Source organism: Herpailurus yagouaroundi, unplaced genomic scaffold (assembly GCF_014898765.1).
Source record: "Herpailurus yagouaroundi ecotype Mexico unplaced genomic scaffold, PumYag 100, whole genome shotgun sequence".
NCBI lineage: Eukaryota > Metazoa > Chordata > Mammalia > Carnivora > Felidae > Herpailurus > Herpailurus yagouaroundi.
This window is the reverse complement of record NW_024412391.1, coordinates 82,903,957-82,923,304: the sequence shown is the minus strand read 5'-3', so window position 1 is coordinate 82,923,304 and position 19,348 is coordinate 82,903,957. Positions and strand designations below refer to the sequence as shown.

General features: G+C 35.9%; 1 long non-coding RNA gene across 1 annotated transcript in view; it reads left to right on the top strand.

Moving 5' to 3' along the window:
• LOC121028874 (uncharacterized) overlaps positions 1-19,348 on the top strand; it is a 161,223-nt gene that overhangs the window by 51,903 nt on the left and 89,972 nt on the right. The window contains exon 3 of the long non-coding RNA XR_005789477.1: positions 8,897-8,962. This is a non-coding gene — a long non-coding RNA (uncharacterized LOC121028874). The remainder of the gene's footprint in view (positions 1-8,896; positions 8,963-19,348) is intronic.

Genomic DNA, 19,348 nt, shown 5'->3' with positions numbered 1-19,348 from the left:
TCTCTCTCTCTCTCTCTCTCTCTCTCTCTCTCTCTCTCTCTCTCTCTCAAAATAAATAAACAAACATTAAAAACAAACAAAAAATAAAATTAAGAACTCTTGTAAATGAAAAACATGATAGCAGAAATTTAAAATAATTCAATAGAAAGATTGGGGGGAAATCTATGAGAATGAATTAAAAAATTAAAAAATAGAGACAATAGGAGTAAAAGGATAATGTGATTAAAGGATTAATCTTTAAGAGCCAATCTCTAATGAATATAAATTCCAGGAAGCCTGAACAGAGAGAACAGGGAAAGGTAATTATCAAAGAAATAACACAAGAAAAATTCTTAGAGTAACAGATCAATGGAGTAGGCAGCACAATGAATCAAAGAACAAATACTCGAAGACACATCAGGATGAAAATTTCAAAGCGCCAAGAATAAAACATTCTAAAAACTTCCAAAAAGAAAAAAAAATTAACACTTACAAAAAAGGATGGCAGTCAGAATGGCATCAGACTTATCAATAACAACACTGGAAGCTACAAGACACAGCACAATACCTTTAAAATTCTAAGGACAAAATATTTTCAACCTAAAATTCTACACCCAATAAGATAACTAAGTGTTAGAATTATTAGCTATACAAGTTTCAAAAATTATACTTCTGCACATTTCTCAACTGCATGGGCTCCACCAAAACCTACTTCCCCAATAGTAGTTAGTGTTTATGTATTTGCTCGCTTGATCTTTAGGACAGCAGAATGAGGTAAGTACTGTCTTTTCACCACCATTTTACAGATGGGAAGATTGAGACATAGACAATGTCTCCAAGGTAGCACAACTAATAGTATAGAGATGGAGTCTGAACTCAAGCAATCTAACTCAAGAGTCCATTATTAGATCACAATTTTACTTGGCCTCCAAGACAAAGACATTTAACCCAGGAAACAGCGCATTCAACAGAGAAAAGAGAGAAAATTATCAGAATAGCTGTACAAGAGACCCAAAGAATAAATAGTCAAGATTTAGGGGGGTGGGGGAGGGGGGATGAAGGACTCTAAAAGACGTATCTCCATAGAAAGAAAGAAGTGATAGTCTATCTGATATATTTGATCATAGTAAAACTTTATTGAGATGAAGACCTTGAAGATTGAATCTAAGAAAATAAAAAACATGAAGTATTTTTTTAAGTTTATTTATTTTGAGAGAGAGAGAGAGAGACAGTGCAAGTGGGGGAGGAGCAGAGAAGAGAGAGAGGGAGAGAGAATCCCAAGCAGACTCTGTGCTGCCAGCGCAGAGCCCAATGTAGGGTTCAAACTCATGAAACTGTGAGATCATGACATGAGCTAGAACCAGGAGTTGGACACTTAACCAACTGAGCCACCCAGGTGCCCCTAAAGGAATTTTTAATGACAGGAAAAAGTAAAGTTAACCATAAGCATAGTATACTATCTACTTCAGATATAAAATCATTCATGCATTTACAGTATTTGCTAAATATTGACTTAACCAAAAATTGCTGTAAAAATGTATTTGGAGGCAGGTCTTCCAACTATGATGAAGAGATTAGAAAAGTCTCTCCCCACCAAAAAAATAACCAAAACAAAAATGGCAAAATAAAAACATTCTCAGATAAATCTTATTTTTCTTTTAAAAAATAAATTTGCATATAATAGTAAATATAATACAATATTATTGGTTTATAGCATATAGACATATATATGACAAATAGAAAGCAGGGCAGAGGAAATGAATCAATGTCAAAGAAATTTTTATCAGAATGAATCCACTAATAAACTGATGTATATTATGTTAAGATACATAATGTAATCCCAACCACTAAGAAAATAACTTAAAAAAATACAATTAAAAGTCAACCAGTGAGTTAAAATGGTACCCTCAAAAATAAGTATCTGACACAAAAGAAGTCAGTAAAAGAGATGACATGAGGCATATGGAAAACAAATAGAACAAATGGTAGACATAAATCCAACCATATCAATAATTACATTAAATGTGAATGGATTATATCCCAGTCCAAAAGCACAGACTGTCAGACTGGGCTTTTTTTAAAGCATGATCCCACAGTATGTTTTCTATAAGAAACACATGTTAGATTCATAGACACAAGTAGGTTGAAAGCAAAAAGATAGAAAAAGTTATGTCATGCAAATAGTAACCATAAAAAGCTTGGGTGACTACTGTAATATCAGATAAAATAGACTTTAAGGAAAAAAAATATTAGTAGATATGAAGTGGGCTATTTCATGAAAATAAAAGGGTCAATAAATCAGGATATATAACAATTATGCATGTTTACACATCTAACAAAAGAGTTCCAAAGTACATAAACAAACCAAGTGTTCTTCAAGATAACTAATGGGTCCATGAAGAAATTAAAAGGAAATTAGAAGAAAAAAATTAGAAATAAATAATAATGCATATACCTCATTTTAAAAATCATGGATGTAGCTAAAATATTATTTGGAGGGGGCGACTGGGTGGCTCAGTCGGTTAAGCATCTGACTTTGGCTCAGGTCATGATCTTGCAGTTTGTGAGTTCAAGCCCTGTGTTGGGCTCTGTGCTGACAGCTCGGAGCCTGGAGCCTGCTTCAGATTCTGTGTCTCCCTCTCTCTCTGCCCCTCCCCTGCTTGTGCTCTGTCTCTCTCTGTCTCTCAAAATTGAATAAATGTAAAAAAAAATTTTTTTTAATATTGTTTGGAGAGAAATGTATGGAATTAAGTGCCTATATTTTAAAAGAACAAAGACCAGACATAGATGACATAAACATTCATTTATGAGACCAGTATCATGTAGATATCCACTTGACACGTCCTTTTTCCCCCAACTTTATTTATATAATTGACATATAACATTGTGTAAGTTTACACTGTACAATGTGTTGATTTTATACACTTGCGTATTGAAAATGATTACCACCTTAGTATAGCACCTCTATCACATCACATAATTACCATTACTTTCTTGTGGTGAGAACACTTAGATTTAATCCCTTAGCAACTTTCATGTACATAATACAGTATTATTGAATTGTTTTATTTCTTAGATATTTCATTGTTAGAATACTGAAATTCCACTGATTTCTGTACGATGATTTTGTATCCTGCAACTTTACTAAATTTGTTAATTAGTCTATCAGTTTTTTGGTGGAATTTAGGATTTTCCATATATAATATCATCTGAAAATAAAGACAAATGTACTTCTTCCTTCCAATTTAGATGACTTTTATTTCTTTTTCTTCCCTGGTTGCCCTGGGTAGAACTTGCAGTACTATGCCGAATTAAAAACAGAGGTCCTATTCCTGATTTTAGAGGAAAAGCTTTCACCCTTTTGCTGTTGAGTGTGATGTTAACTGTGGGCTTGTCATATATGGCCTTTATTATGTTGAGTATGTTCCTTCTATACCCAAATCATTGAGAGTTTTTATTGTGAAAGAGTGCTGTATTTTTGTCAAATGTTTTTCCTGCATGTATTGAGATGATTGTAAGATTTTAATCTTTCATTCTCTGAGTGTGATATATCACTTACTGATATGCATATGTTGAACCATGCTTGCATCCCTACAATCAATCTCGCTTGTCATGATGTGTAATCCTTTCAATGTATTGTTGAATTCGGTTTACTAATATTTGTTGAGAATATATCTATATCTATCAAGGATATTTGTCTTTGTTCTCTTCTCTTGAATTGTTCTTATCTGGTTTTGGTATCAAAGTAATGCTGGCCTCATAAAATGAGTTTGAGTGTATTGTCTCTTCAGTTTTTTGGAGGAGTTTGAGAAAATACTTCAGTTCTATATCTGCTTGGTTCTTTTTTTATGATTTCTATCTCTTGGTTAAATTTCTCACTTAGTTTATGCCTTGTTTTCTGAATTTCCTATTGAATTGTCTTTCTGTGGTTTTTTTTGTTTTGTTTTGTTTTGTTTTGTTTTTTTTTTTGTAATTCATTGAGTTTCCTTAAAACAGCTCTTTTGAATTCTTTATCAGGTAAATCATTGAGCTTTGTGTTCAGTTACCAGAAGATTATTGTAATTCTTTGGTAGTGTCTTTTTACCTTCATTTTGCATGTTCCTTGAAGCTTTTCATTGTTGTCTTTATATTTGAAATAGCAATCATCTTGTACAATTTTACTAATTGCATTTGGGAAAAAGATACCTTATTCTGAGGCTATCTCGGGCCTTCTGTGGATACCCTTGCCCTTGCCTCTTACTCCATTTTGTGGCACAATTCTTAAACTTATATGCCTTCTCTGGATCCTGCAACACACCAGGCTCTGTATTCATAGTCTCTCTTTTGTTTTCCCACATGTGGCCCTAAAGCTCAATTTTGTGGTCTCTCTCTTTAGCCTGCAGATTCAGCCAATTTTCTGTGTGTGCTCCTTGGCAGTCTGCCAAAACCCACATGCACCATTGTCAAGAGCACACGTAGGGAGCTGGCCATAGGGTGGAGGTGAGGCTTGCAGAGCACCGTGGGTACCTATTAGTCAGTTGGAGTTGATTGTTGGGTGAATCACTCTCAGAAGCTTATGGACAGGCTTCTGGATGAAATCCACAAGACAGTTAGGATCTATGTCCCTTTTATGTCCTCCAAGAATTCTGTCATTCTCCTCACCTCTTCCCACCCTCCAAATCATAGAGCTTTTAATTAGCATTCTGGATAGGAAGAGAGAGAAATGAGCCCATTTGGCATTGTCCTATATAGCTGGGGAAACAGGTATTCACCCAAATGCTCTTCCTTTTACCTAGGGGATAAATCAAAAGCCAGGAAAAGTCTTTCTTGGCCCTATGCTGTGCTGCCTTGTGGGAGTGGTGATGTAGGTTAAGCCAAATTGTTCTTCCCTCTCCAGGGCATCCAAAACCATATTTCATTTCTTATTTTTATTTTAGATTTTTTGCTCTGACTGCTGGAACTTCTCTGAAAACCAGGAACAAAGGCTGTCTCATTTGTGAGTGATTGTCTTAAGCCAGTGTTCACCAGGTTCTCCCAGATCATGACCAAGTAGAGCCAGTCCAATTTTTGACCTGTTAAGCTTGAGATCCTTATCAAAAACCTGGTTAGAGATGATGAATAGGTAATTAAATATTCAAGTCCCTATAACAAGTGAAAAGTTTAGGCTAGAGATATAAATTTGGAAGTCATTAGCAAGCATGCAGATGGCATTTAAAGCTGTAAGACTAAGTGAAATCACCAAGGAAGTGAGTGTAGATAAAAAAGAAAAAAAGGACTAAAGTCTGATCCCTGGAGTGCTGTAATATTATGAAGTCAGGAATAAACCAGGAACGGAAATGAGACTAAGGAGGAGGCAGGCAGAAAACCAAGAGTCTGTGGACTCTTGAAAGTCAAGAAAAGAAAGCTTATAAAGGAGTAGGGAGTGATCACCTGTGTCAAATGTTATTGTTAGATCAAGTAAATCAGGCCTGAGAATTGACTATTGGATTTAATGAGGTGAAGATCATAGGTGACCTTGACAAAAATGTTTTAATAGTGTTTTTAGGCAAAAGTCTGATTGGAATGGATTTTAGAATGAGAGGAAAGAATTTAGAAAGGGCAAGTATAAACAACCTTTAACAGAAAGTTTATATAAAGAAGAAAGAGAGTTGAACATGAGTGAATATGAGCTGGAGAAAGATCTGGGGTCAAGAAGGAATGTATCTATTTTTAAACAGGATAAATTAAAGCTTCTTTATATACTAATGCAGAAGTTCCAGTAAAGAAGAAAAACTGGTATTACAGGAGAGGGAATAATTTGTTCAAGAGTTGACCTTGAGTAGGTTAATGGGGATAGGATCTAGTTTATAGACAAGTGGTTGGCATTTACTAGGCTTCTTATATCCTCTTGATGAAGTCACTCTATCATTCTAAAATATTCTCTTTCTTTCTGATAATTTTCCTTTCTACATTCTGAGGATTATCTAGCCACTCTGGTTCTCTTTTCACTAATGTTAGGATGAAACATAATTTTCTATCCTTTTAATCTCTAAATGCCATTATGTTTAAAGTGTTTCTTGTAAACACAATAAAGTTGGATCTTGCTTCTTATTTAATCTGACAATCTCTTTTAACTGGAAAGTGTACCATTTATATTTATGTAATCATCAATATAATTGAATATAAATATACCATCTTGCAGTTTTTTCAATTTATCTCCCATGTTCTTTCTTTCTTTTCTCCCTTTTTTTCCTGTCTTCTCTTGGATTCAAGGATTTTTAATTATTATTTCATATGTAGGCTTCTTAATTACACCTGTTTGGGTTTTTTTGTTTTAAGTCATGTCCCTAGGCTTTAAAATATATTTCTTTATGTGAACAAAGTCTACCATCAAATATTACACTACTTAACATAGATGGTAAAAATCTTACAAAAGTAAATTTATACTCCCTTCTCATCCTTTGTGCAATCGTCATACATTTTACTTCCACATATGTATGGACTCAATTTTCTGTTATTTTTACTTTAGACAATCAATTTTTTTCAAGATATTTTTATAATGAGAAACAATCTGTTATATTTGCTTGTATACTTAAAATTTTTTTCTCATTACTCCTTGTTTAGATCCAAATTTCCATCTGGTGTTATTTTTCCTTTACCATTTCTTATAGTAAAAATCTGTTGGCAATGAATTATCTCATTTTGTTTTTGTCTGAAATGTCTTTGTTTTGATTTAATTTTTTAAAGAAGCTTTTTTGAGGTGTAACTGTCCTATTATAAACTGCACAAATTTACAGTATATAATTTGATAAACTTTGACATGTGTACGCACCTATGACACTATCACTATAATCAAAATAATGAACATGTCCATTACCCCCAAGAGTATCTTATTTCCTTTTGTAACTTCTTCCCGTTCCCTGCTTCCCTAGGCAGGAACTGATTTACTTTCTGTTACTACCAATTAGTTTGCATTTTGGTTTGGAATTTTATTTAAATTAAATCATAATTATGTACTCATTTAAATCTGGCTTCTTTCACTCAGCATAATTATTAGCGTTTCACTCCTGTTGTTGTATGTATTGACATTCTTATATCATATTTTTTTTCCCTCTATTTACCTATTAATGGGTATATAGGTTGTTTCCACATTTCATCTATTACAAACAAAGCTGCTGTGAACCTTTGTACGCATGTCTTTCTTTGGAAATATGCTTTCATTTCTCTTGGGTTTTGCCTTAATTTGACCAATGCAGAATTTTAGGTTGACAGCTTTTTTCTTTGAGTAATTTACAGAGAGTATCTGACTTGCAAATCTGAAGCAAGTCTGCTGAAATCTTACCTTTGTTCCTCTGTATGTAATGTGTCCTTTTTCTTCTGGTTGATTGAATTTTTTTTCTCTTTTTTATGGGGTTTCAGCAATTTGATTATGACATGTCTCGTGTGGATTTTTTTTCATGTTTGGGTTTTATTAAGCTTCTTAGAACAGTGAGGTTTTAGTTTACATCAAAGTTGGAAATTTTTTGGCTACTGATTCTTCAAATAGTTTTTGTTTCTTCCCATATCCTCTCCTTTTGGGACTCCAATTACATGTATATATTAGGCTGCTCAATTTAGTCCCAGAGGTCATTGATGGTCTTTATTTTTTTCAGGTTTTTTCTCTATGTATTTAATTTGAGTAGTTTCTTTTTTTTTTTTTAAGTTTATTTTGTGAAAGAGAGAGAGAGAGAATGAGTTGGGAAGGTGCAGAGAGAGTGGGGGGACAGAGGATCTGAAGTAGGCTCTATGCTGACAGCAGACAGCCCAATGCAGGGCTTGAACCCACAAACTGTCAGACCACAACCTCAGCTAAAGTCAGATACTTAACTGACTGAGCCCCCCAGCACACCCCTAATTTGAGTAGTTTCTAATATTATGTCTTCAAATTCACTTATTTTTCTTCTACAGTGTCTAATCTGCTATTACTACCATCCAGTGTATTTTTTATTTCAGGTATTTTTATTTCTATAATTTCAACATTTGTCTTTTAAAATATCTTATTTTTCTCTCCTCATCATGTGTATGTTTTGCTTTTGTTCTGGAGCATATGGAGTATATTTATAATAGCTGTTTTATTTTCATTGTCAGCTAATTCTTTTTCTGTGTCATATTTCTCTGTTTCTATTGACAGCTTTTTCTTTTTTCTGTTTATGGGTCATATTTTCCAGTTTCATAGTATTATTGGTATTTTTCTTATTGGATGCCTGACATTGTGAATTTTACATTACTGGGTGCCAGATTTAAAGTATTGATTTTAATATCTTTGGATTTTGTTTTGGGACATGTTGAGTTACTTGGAATCATTTTGATCCTAGCAAGGCTTTAATTCAGGGCCAACTTAACATCACTGCTAAGGCAACACCCTTCTGAGGACATTACCAAATGACCTACATATTAAGAAATCTTTCTACTCTGGCTGGTACTAATATAAATTACAATCAACTCTGTGTGAGTCCTAGCGATTGTCCCACCTACTCTTTTCCTGTGGTTCTTTCCAAGCTTTGAATAGTTTACTCATACAAATGTATAGTACTTGGCCCAAGACTTAAAGGGACTTCTCTGTAGATCATCACAGCTTTTCTCTGCAACTCCCTCCTATAATTTTTTTAGATGTCCTGGCCTCCCCAAACCCCAGTATATGTTTCCTCAACTCAGAAAGACTTTTAGGCTCTTGTTGCTATTCCACTCCTGGCACTGTGGCCTGTAAAGTCCTATGCACAGTAAGCTGGGGCAATAATAGGATTCACTTGTTATCCTTTTCTTGGAGATAACTGTTCCATGCTGCCTTTTGTCAAATGCCTGAAATCTGCTCTTTCATACATTTTGTTTCATTTTCACGTTGTTTAGGGTAAAAAGTTAAGTTCAACCCTGTTACTCCATTATGGCTAGTAACCTAAAGTTGAGTCTTGACTTTTTCTAGGAGTGAAGACATTTCATTGATCTTAATAGAAGAGAAAGAGAAATGTATGGGCACAAATGCATACAGGTATGTGAATGCAGCAGTGGCAGTTTAAAATTTTTATTTTTATTGTTTATATTTCCTCAGTGAAGTAAGTTACAAAATTCCTGGATTAGAGTGGGGAAAGGAAAAGAGATGTTAGAGGTTTGGTGGAGAGGAAATGTTGCCTACAAGAGTGGGAGGGTGAATCAACTAGGTAATAGAACTTGGTTGCTATGCAGCCGAGTCGCCTTGAACTGGTGATCATGAATTTCATTTCAGAGCTTTGGTTTTGTTTTACTCCAGACATGTTTAGCTGTGTAGTATAAGTGCATAATGGTTGGGTTAAACTACTTTTTTATTTTACCAAGAGTCAGAAAATTGTTTTTCTGAAAAAAAATTATTGTTTTTAGAAATGAGGCAAAACTGAGTCCAATGTCCTTCTTTGTCATATGGCCACCCAAGGATTGTATAGGAGAACAAATCTAGTTCAACTCACAGTTAACTATGGATTAAAGTTTCCGGGTAATATGTGGAGGTACATATCAAGTTGTAGTTTTTGTCCAGTAGGAATACAGGTAATTACTGCCCAGTGGGACACATAATTTATGACCCTGTTAAATGTTAACTAGGTTTGTACCTCATGTAGCAATCCTGTACTTAGCTTCTTAAGTGCTCTTTGAACTGGTTATAACTTCTTCTTAATTTCTTCATTAACTAATTAATTCAATACAATATTTAATCTGCATTTATTTAACATTAACTGATTAATTGAATAAATAGTTGATCTGCATTCATTTGATATTAGCATCAGAGTCTTGTTTACAAAGGTTACTATACTTTAACACAAGGAAGCATATCAAAATGAGAGAGAAGCAAGGGAGCTGAGGCTGTATGCAGTGCAATAAATATGATGATTGACCATAGAATTGAATCTGGGAAAGGAAGTACATGAGGATAAGAGAGGAACAAAGGTCCATGTAAAGGTGGAGAAAGCAATACATTGTAGGTTTTGGTATAGTAGAAGATTCTTGGAGGCCAAGTAGTAGAGGAAGTAAGCTAGAGAGATAGTAATGATTAGAAATGATGATATATAAAGTTATAGTTGTTGGTAAAAATAAAATTTATACTATGACCTTTGGAAAAGAAGAGGTCAAAGAACTGAGAAGTCCATTTATTGAGAGGATTACTTATTCTGACATCATCAAGAACCATAACAGGAATATATTGAGGAGGGTGACAATGACTCAGAAGTAAAATCTTCAAAGAGTGATGGACTGTAAGCAGTTGGTTGATAGGTGACTGTCACAAGGAAGAGAAGTAGGCAACATAATATTATGACATAATATCAGAGTTGGATGCTTGTAGAGAAGAGGAAGAGGAATTGTCTAGAACCAATAAAGAGGAGCAAGGAGAACATGAAAGCCCCCCTCTCCCAGACCTCCTGGCCAGGGAGATGTGGAAGAGAAAGCAGCACTTATTTGAGAAAGCTACAGGAGCAGCTTTATCCAAACTGTATCCTTAAGGGAGAGTCAACCTTTAGTGAGGGAAAGACAATGAAAATATTCAGAGGGGAAGTTAAGCATATAGAAAGTTTTGCTGCTCCTGGACAGTGAGTTCCAAAAGGCACATTCAGGTTATTTCAGGAGGTGAGGAACAGTGGGAGATGAGGTCAGAAAAGGGGATGTGTAGGGTCATGCAAGTATTAGAGTGAGGGAGATGGGGAAGAACAGGGAGACCTGGAATTTTTGAGGCAACACACACAATACTAAAAAGCAGAGTGAAAATAGCCTTGATGAGTAATGTGATGAAGGTGGAAAGGTCTTGCTAAGAACACATAAAACTGTAGGATCTCACTTGAACCCCTGATTTATGCTAAAAGGCACACGGAAGGCCACTTGTACTCACAGTTTGTGTGGAAACATGATTTGGGGGACACATGCATACCAATAGGAAATAACTAACAATAATGTAGATAGGAAATATGGTGACTGATTATGGTAACTGCATAGCAACCCAGAGAGTTTTAAGCTTTGAAAGTCAGTATGGGAATCCATTGGTGGTTCATTGAGTCAAGGTAGGAGTTGAGGAATATTAGTTTGGTACCGGAGGGAATTGAAGCTGGAAAGTGAGTGAGACCAAATGGATCCAGTAATCCAAGGGTGATGAAGTGATGAGGATAAGAACAAGGGAGCAGTCATGGATAGAGAAAGGAGTGGACCCAGAGACATCTTGAGAGGAGAATCTGTTGAACATTGAAGCAGTTAGATGCTGATTATTAAGAAAAAAAGGGACATCAGTGATGACTGAGGTTTCAGTTTTAGGGGTAGAAGGGTGGTAACATTCATAGGTGACAGTAGGATGTCTAAGTGGATACATTTTGCTGATAGTTGGATATCTGAGACCAGCTTTAACCAGGAGTAGCTGCCAGGGTGTGCTTCCTAGATTGTAAAGGGATGGTATGAATGTTTAATTTAATCTAAGCCCCTACCTCCCACCAGGAGCTGCACTGAAAGCAATCTTCCAGCTTCCAGTATTTTTTCTTTCTTTTCCTTGGGGCTGGGTTAAACAACCTCCTGTTCTGTTCTTGTTTTTCTGTTTGACTTTGAGCAAAAGGACATACTCAGGGAACATTTGGTACCTGCAGAAACTCCCCTTTTGCAGGGTTTTGGGCAGAATCACAAATTAGATTCCAGTAGGCATGAATGGCCACTCAGCATGGAGAGGTACCCCTGAATCTCATGACTGCTCCCGAGGTATCTTTCCTATACACAGCCTTAACTTGGCTGGCTGCCTGAGGGTCAACATGAACTTCCAGGCAACGATGTTCCATTTTCAGTTCAACAGCACACCAGTCAATCTGGGTGGAAAAAAAAGAAAGGGGTGGGCATTGTGGGAGAGATTGCACTGAGGGGAAATGGTATTGGGCATAAGAAGGCAATTAGAATAAAAGGAAGAATTGTGTGAAATGCTCATAATTAAATAGAAAATATATTAAATTCTAATACCACAAGATCTTAAAAAGTTAGCTTTTTTAACCTTAGCACAGACTTCCTCTTTGTTTTCCTATTCTGACTTTCCTCATCCACGCGTTATGTTGTACTATATTGGTGGCTTAGGAAGAAGAAAGTTACTTCTTCACTTGAATCCAGGATGGTTGATAGTTTTAAACTTGCATGACAACTAATTGGTTTGTAGTGAATACCTGGAATGCTGTATTGAGACAGATTTTAAGTCTGGGTGCTGCAGGCAAGAATGCTGGAACCAGTGAGTAATGTCTGCTGTGAAAATGGGAAGATCTCTTGGGGACTCAATTGCCATACTTTTTGCTTTAGACAATTTTCTAAGTAGAGCGCCCCTCATATTTCCAATTCTATTACCTTCATAACTTACATCTATTTTGCCCCCATCCCTTTCTTTGCTTCAGAAGCCTCTATTATGATTCCAGATGTTGAGTTCATGGAGGATCAGTGTGTGTTCTTCAGGTATCTTCTCACAGACTTCTCAAAATATCTGAACCTCCCCTGAGGAGTGCTCAGGTTTTACCTTCCCACCAGCTGGGTGGGTCTGACCATTTGGCTTCAGTGTTGAGGCAGTGATGGGCCACGGGGAAAGGGGAGGCAACCCATCTTCAAAAAGTTACCCATACTGGGCACCTGGGTGGCTCAGTTGTTAAGCATCGGACTTCAGATCATTTACTCATGGTTGGTGAGTTCCAGTCCCACATGAGCTCGAGCCCCTCTTTGGGTGAGCCCCACTTCTCTCTCTCTCTGTCTCTGTCTCTGTCTCTCTCTCTCTCTCTCTCTCTCTGCCCCTTGTAGAATTCTGTCTCTCCCTCTCTTTCTCTGCTCCTCACTCACTTGCACCCTGTGTCTGTCTCTGTCTCTCAAAAAAAAAAAAAAAAAAAAAAAGTTACCCAGACATAGGATGGCCCCAACAGGAGGGGCCAGCAATGCAAATCCCATTGTCCTAGAGGATTCTGGAACCTCAGCTCTTTCCATGCTGGGATTGATACCAGAGGTGTCCAATGTGGTGAGCCAATTGTGGGGTCCATCAGTCTTCAGCAAGTTATTAGTTAGCAGTCAGTGACAAGATGTCACAATTCAGCTCCTGGGAGAAGGGAGTCTCAATAAAGTGGGCTGGTATATTGAGCATGATTTCAGTTCCAGAAGGTACAGGAATGATACCCAGGACACCAATTGGGAGGAGTTGGGGAAAAGGGAAAATGTAGTTCTTCGGGAAAGGGAGTACGCTGGACAAATCATATGTTGGCACAGCAAAATTAATTCTAGCTCTCCCACCAGCTGATAAGAACTGAGCTCCTAATGTTATATGTCAATTATATCTCAATTTTTAAAAAAGACATCTTTCTTTAGACAGCATGTCTGAGGATGAGAATAGGTAGAACTAAGTACAAGGCTGAAATTCAACCAGTCTGTACTACTCTGGCTCTCCAGTGCCCCAACCCATCCTTTCTCTGGGACTCTTCTCCCAACCTCCTTATTATCCAGAAACTAAAAGGGTACATCTACACACCAGTGAGATGGGGTTATTGCTTATTTGTATTGTGCAGAATCTAAGAAGTGATCCCATTCAAGGACAGTCCATCTCACACAGAAATAGCCGCCTCAGTTTCTCAAAAAGATCATTATGTATGGCCTCATGACTCGACCACAGAAAAGAGATTTCATTTATCTGCTTCTGATTACTCTTTATTTTAGCTTAATGGGTGTTTTCTCAGCATCCTGGTTTCTTCTAGATTTGTAAATTCACCTTACTATGTTTAAGTCATATTTTATAAGTTGAAATTAATCATATAGGACTCTAGCTTTTAGGGCAATTTCTTCTCCCATTAAAATACAAGGACTATACTCTTGTTTTCATTTGATGGAGTCAAAAGCATACAGATGTAAAAAGTATTTATGATTCAAGCACTTCTTGATTCTCTCTGAATTCTTGGGAAATTATAAAATACCTTTTGGATGGCAGCTAAGAGAGACACTATGTAGTTAGAAGAAGGCATCCCTCCACTGATGTATTATTTGTGACAGTACTGTGTTGATACTTGTGGTAACCAAAAGAATATTGATTCCTTCAATCCTCTCTCCAGTCTACAAGAACTGGAATTTCTCAAACAGGCCACAAGGTGGCAGATTAACTGCAGCAGGAAAAAAAACCAAAGTCCTGCAAAAGCAATAGAGAAATTTCTTCAACTAAAGTGAAATTAAGAAATATCTTGCCCTCACCTTATCAGTTCCTGTGTAGTAGACCTCTCTGATCAGAAGTCATACTTGATAAAACAAACAAACAAACAATGGTTATAAAGCCTTTTTTTTTTCAGTAAATGTTTTACTACTCCTTTGAGAGAAAACAAAACACAAAACCCTCTGCCTACTTGATAACAACCTTTCTGAACACACAGTTTATTTGAGTCCTACCTGGCAAAGGCCTCTCACAGAAGCCCCAGAAATGACTCCTCGCACTCAGGAATTTTTAGTCTTCTGTCCCTGTCAATCAGTTGGATTATTTACAGTGTGTCTTTCTTTTTAGTGCCCATACGTAGTGTCATTGTTGATTCACTGCCCACCTTCGCTGGGCCTGCTGTCCTCTGTAATTTCTGGGGCTCCTAGAGCTGGTTGTACCTGGCCTTCCTGCTTCCAGTTTCTTCTCCTTCTAACCAACTCTCCTCCTTAAAATCCCTCCTCAAAATCCCTCCTCACTGGTGTGGAATGAAATTCAAACTCTAAGGCACAGTACACGAGGCTCTTCCAACTCAACCTTCAAGCAGTCTTACACACACACACACCCACACACACACACACACACACACACACACTAATTCACTGCAGACATTTTGGTTGTCTGAAAAATATGCTATTTTTTTTCACACATCTGAGTTTGCATATAATGATCCCTCTATCTAGAATGCTCTTCTCTGCCTGTGTCTAGCAAACATCCAGTCCCATGGGCCTTGCTCGATACTCACAGGTGGACCTGTGCTGTTCCTGCCTCTCAGGCCTTAGCACTCTGCACAAAGCCTCCTCTTACTGAACTCATCCTGTTGATATATAGAAGATAGAATTTTATGTCTGTCTTCCCATTTAAATGTAACCTCTTTATTCAAGAAATGGAATGAGTGATAGATAAGATATAATTTTCTAAGTAAATAAATATAACCTTTTGTTAAGTTAAATGATGAATAATTATTACATATCTGGGTCACTTCCAAACCAAAAAAAAAAAAAAAAAAAACTAAAAAATTAATTACAGAACGTAGGTTTATCAACTTTGGGCTTCCTTTTACAGAGGAACTAAAGACATTTGGGTCTATTAGTAAAACATATTTTGTGCCACACTAAAAAATTTACTGTGAGAAAGCATATGTTTTTAGAGATTATAAAATGTATTTATAAATTTGCTAAGCCACAGAATGGTAATGTAACAATGGCTCACAATTGCTTACTTTTTAGTTTTCATTAGAAATTAAAGATTTCTAAGGGTTAAAACTATATTATATGGCATTAAAACTACTAGAATTGGATAGTATTTACCTTTCTCAATCACCCTTATTTCACTTAGAATAATACCTGTTAGGTCCATCCACCTTGTTGCAAATGACAAGACTTCATATTTTTTGGCTGAGGAATAATCCATTGGGTTTACATATACCACATCTTTATCCATTCATCCTTTATACATTCATCTATGGATGGATACTTAGGTTGCTTTTGTATCTTGGCCATTGTTAATAATGCTGCAATAAACATAGGGGAGCCTATATCTTTTTGATTTAGTGTTTTATTCTTTGGGTAAATACCCAGTAATGGAATTACTGGGTCATATGGTATTTCTTTTTTTAATTGTTTGAAGATCTTCCATACCATTTCTATAGTGCCTGTGTTACTTTACCAACAGAGTACAAGCGTTCCCTTCTCTCCACATCCTTACCAATACTTGTTATTTCTTGTCTTTCTGATTCTAGCCATTCTGATTAGTGTAAGGTGAGACCTAATTGTGGTTTTGATTTCTATTTTCTTGGTGATGAAGGACGTTTTCTATCTTTTCGTATGTCTGTTGGCCATCTGTGTATCTTCTTTGGAAAAATGTCTATTCAAATCCTCTGCCCATTTTTTCATTGTGTTTTGTTTTGTTTTGTTTTGTTTGCTATTAAGTTCTTTATATATTTTGTATACAAACTCCTTATGGGATATATCATTTGCAAATATCTTCTCCCATTCAATATGTTGCCTTTTTATTTTGTTGATGGTTTCTTTCATTGTGCAAAAGATTATTATTTTGATGGAAGTCCAACAGTTTATTTTTGCTTTTGTTTCCCATGCCTGAGGAGACAGATCCAGAAAAATATTGCTAATACTGACGTCCAAGAGATTACTGCCTATATTTTCTTCTAGGGAGTTTTATAGTTTCAAGTCTCACATTTAGGTCTTTAGTGCATTTTAAGTTTATTTTGTATATGGTTTAAAGAGTGGCCTAGTTTCATTCTTTTGCATGTTTGCTGTCCAGTTTTCCTAGCACCATTTATTAAAGAGACTGTCTTTTCCCTATTGTATATTCTTGCCTTCTTTATCATAGATTAATTGACCGTATAATTGTGGGTTTATTTCTGGGCTCTCTATCCTGTTCCACTGTTCTATGTATCTCTTGTTGCGCCAATACCATACTGTTTTGATTACTACAGCTTTGTAGTATAGCTTGAAATTTGAGACTGTGATATCTCCAAGCCTTGTTCTTTTTTCTTAAGATTGTTTTTGGCCATTTGGGGTCTTTTGTGCTTCCATACAAATTTTAGGATTATCTGTTCTAGTTCTGTGAAAAAAAAACCACGCTATTGTTATTTTGACAAGGATTGAATTGAATCTGTAGATTTATTTGGATAGTATGGACATTTTAACAATATTCTTCCAGTCCATGAGCATGTATATCTTTCCATTTGTTTGTGTCATCTTCAATTTCTTTCATCATTCTTTTACAGTTTTCAGAGTACAGGTCTTTCACCTCTTTGGTTAAGTCCATTCCTAGGTATTTTATTCCTTTTGGTGTAATTGTAAATGGGATTGTTTTCTTAATTTTTCTTTCTACTATTTCATTATTTGTGCATAAAAATGTAACAGATTTTTTATATTAATTTTATAACATGAAACTACTGAATTTATTCATTTATTACTTGAATAGTTTTTTGATAAAATCTTTAGGGTTTTCTGCTATAGTATCATGTCATCTGCAAACAGTGACAGTTTAACTTCTTTTCTACCAATATAGAGGTCTCTAATTTCTTTGTCTTGTCTTACTGCTGTGGCTAGTACTTCCACTACTATGTTGAATAAAAGTAGTGAGCATGGACATCTTTGTTTCTTATCTTGGAGGAAAATCTTTGTATTTCATCATTGACCATGATGTTAGCTGTGATTTTGTTATACATGGCCTTTATTATTTTGAGATATGTTCCCTCTAAACTCACTTCATTGAAAATGTTTTTCATGAACAAATGTTGAGTGTTGCCAAATGCTTTTTCTGCATCAATTGAGATAACGATATGACTTTTATTCTTCATTTTGTTAATGTGGTGTGTCTTGTTGATTGATTTGCAAATCAGTCTGATCCATACTTACAACCCAGGATAAATCCCACTTGATGGTGTTGAATGATTCTTTTAATGCATTGTTGAATGCAGTTTGCTAATATTTTGTTGAGGATTTTTACAACTATGTCCATCAGGGCTGTTGATCTGTTCTCTTTTTCTGTAGTGTTTCTGTCTGGTTTTGGTATCAAGGTAATGCTGACCTCACAGGATATATTTGGAAGATTTCCTTCCTCTTCTATTTTTTGGAATAGCTCGGGGAAGAATAGGCATTAACTCTTCTTTTGTAGAATTAACCTATAAGTCCATCTGGTCCTGGATTTTTTTGTTTGTTGGCAGTTTTTTGTTACTGATTCAATTTTGTTGCTAGTAATTGGTCTTTTCAGATTTTTTATTTCTTCCTGACTCAGTTTTGGAAGATTTTATGTTTCTAGGAATTTATCCCTTTTAGGTTGTCTAATTTGTTCGCTTCTAATTTTTCATAATATTCCCTTATAACTCTTTGTAATTCTGTAGTGTCAGTTGTTACTTCTTTTTCATTTCTGATTTTATTTGGGTCTTCTCTCTTTTTTTCTTGGTGAGTCTAGCTAAAGGTTTTTCTGTTTTTGTTTATCTTTTCAAAAAAACAGCTCATTGACCTTTTCTTTTTCTTTTAGTCTGTATACCATTTATTTCCACTCTCATCTTTATTATTTCCTTTCTTCTAACTTTGGACATTGTTCTTGTAGTTCTTTTAGGTTTAAGATTAGATTGTTTATTTGTTTGTTTTTCTTATTTCTTGACGGGGGCCTGTATCACTGTAAATTTTCCTCTCAGAACAGCTCAGCTCTCAGCTTTTACTGCATCCCAAAGATTTTGGCCATTGTGTTTTATTTTCATTTGTTTCCACGTATTTTCCTCTTTAATTTCCTCATTGACCATTGGTTGTTTAGTAGCATGTTGTTTAGCCTCCATATGTTTGTGTTTTTTCCAATATTTTTCTTGTAATTGATGCCTACTTTGATATTATTCTTGTTGGAAAAGATGCTTAAAATGATTTCGGTATTCTTAAGTTTATTGAGACTTGCTTTGTGACCTAACATGTGATTTATCCTGGAAAATATTCTGAAACATGAATAGACACTTCTCTAAAGAAGACATCCGGATGGCCAACAGGCACATGAAAAGATGCTCAACGTCGCTCCTTATCAGGGAAATACAAATCAAAACCACACTCAGATATCACCTCACACCAGTCAGAGTGGCCAAAATGAACAAATCAGGAGACTATAGATGCTGGAGAGGATGTGGAGAAACGGGAAACCTCTTGCACTGTTGGTGGGAATGCAAATTGGTGTAGCCACTCTGGAAAACAGTGTGGAGGTTCCTCAGAAAATTAAAAATAGACCTACCCTATGACCCAGCAATAGCACTGCTAGGAATATACCCAAGGGATACAGGAGTACTGATGCATAGGGGCACTTGTACCCCAATGTTTATAGCAGCACTCTCAATGATATCCAAATTATGGAAAGAGCCTAAATGTCCATCAACTGATGAATGGATAAAGAAATTGTGGTTTATATACACAATGGAGTACTACATGGCAATGAGAAAGAACGAAATATGGCCCTTTGTGGCAATGTGGATGGAACTGGAGAGTGTGATGCTAAGTGAAATAAGCCATAGAGAGAAAGACAGATACCATATGTTTTCACTCTTATGTGGATTCTGAGAAACTTAACAGAAATCCATGGGGGAGGGGAAGAAAAAAAAAAGAGGTTAGAGTGGGAGAGAGCCAAAGCATAAGAGACTCTTAAAAACTGAGAACAAACTGAGGTTTGATGGGGGGTGGG